Below are 1,538 nucleotides of genomic sequence, written 5' to 3' on the forward strand. Positions count from 1 at the left end.
GCTCGCATTTGATTATTAATTCAGGCGTTGCATTAAGGCCTAGTGTAAAATAGCAGCGAATCATGGCCTCTAGTAAACATCAAGAATATAAATACAGAGCTGAGAATGAGCCTGTTTCTCCTTCAAAGTACCATTGATAAAATATAATATCCAACCTTAAAACATTAAAAATGTTTTGTAGGAAAACCAACCCAAATGCAGGACTCAAAAAACAGGCAGGAGTAACAAAAACCTAACATTTAATTAGGTCAGCAACTAGCTTTCAAAATGAAACACACTGAAACGTGATAGAAACCCATAGCGGAAGGCTAGGGGGAAAAACAAAAACTAAAAAAGAACTATATTTTTAAAAAAAATTAGCTGGAACACAAAGGAGAAAAAGAAACTCAAGTAATGATTGCAATAAAACAAAAGCATAAAAATAACAAAAATGTTTTAAACAATAACAAAACTCCAAGACTAAAGCACAACCCCCCCCCCCAAAAAATTAACAAAATATTAAAGACAATTTGCATACAAACGAAAATCCTTTACAAATAGTTAATCTCAGTGAAAGAAACATTTAAGTCCTCGTTGTCGTAAAAAGTAAATTTTATCACCACTTGATTATTTCAGTGGATGAAACTTTAAAGCACTGCAGAGGAAAGTTATTTAATATAAGACAACTGGTCATATCATATGCTAATCATCAGGCTAAATATGACAAAAGTGCTTATTTGAAGACCAAAAGCAATGACAAACCATATAAACATATAAACATCTTTTACCATTACACTTTCATGCAGCTTAACTGTAAACCTGCAGCTACACTACGCAAATGTCTCGTCACCAGAAGTGTTTCATGAAATCTTTATTTAAACTTTAAAGATAAATAACATACTAAGCACATCGCTAAGAACACAATAAACACCACAACACATTCAGTGACCTGAAAGTCTCGTCTGTCTCTTGCTAGTGGAGCTTTTCCTTGATCCGTTGCTTAGCCGGGCAGCTTTTTCGTTTACAGCATCAATAAGTACGCATAATTTACTTACTGCGCATAAGCGTAGATATACACATTATAACAGATGGACTCCTATGTTGTTGTAAGCCGTCTGACGTTTCTTAGATGCCCTCCATCCTCAGCTGGAGTAAATGATCGAGTCCATTCACCAACCGCACCATGCTCTGCTTAGAATGTCTGGATTTTTAATAAACTCATTAACTATAAGAGTCATGTTTTTGTCAAACCATGTGAAGGACCGAAATTTCATTTGACAATCAGGTGCCATGTTACAAATCATGTTGCTTGTCAATACTGCACTACAACTTCCATAAGCGTACATATTTATTTACCAGCCTAGAGACATTATACACACCTCCTGCCATCAAGCCATTTGTAATGAAATACAGGTTAGCCATTTAAAAAAATAAATAAATAAAAATGATACAATACAGAAGAAAAACTGGAAAAAACCCTCAAAGAATCAAATCTTTACTATGAAAAACAAAACTAAACAAAAATGAACATTTGTTTAAGCTTTTTTTTTTTTTTTTTT

Source organism: Pundamilia nyererei, unplaced genomic scaffold, assembly GCF_000239375.1.
Source record: "Pundamilia nyererei isolate P.nyererei 1_Seehausen unplaced genomic scaffold, PunNye1.0 scaffold00469, whole genome shotgun sequence".
Classification (NCBI taxonomy): domain Eukaryota; kingdom Metazoa; phylum Chordata; class Actinopteri; order Cichliformes; family Cichlidae; genus Pundamilia; species Pundamilia nyererei.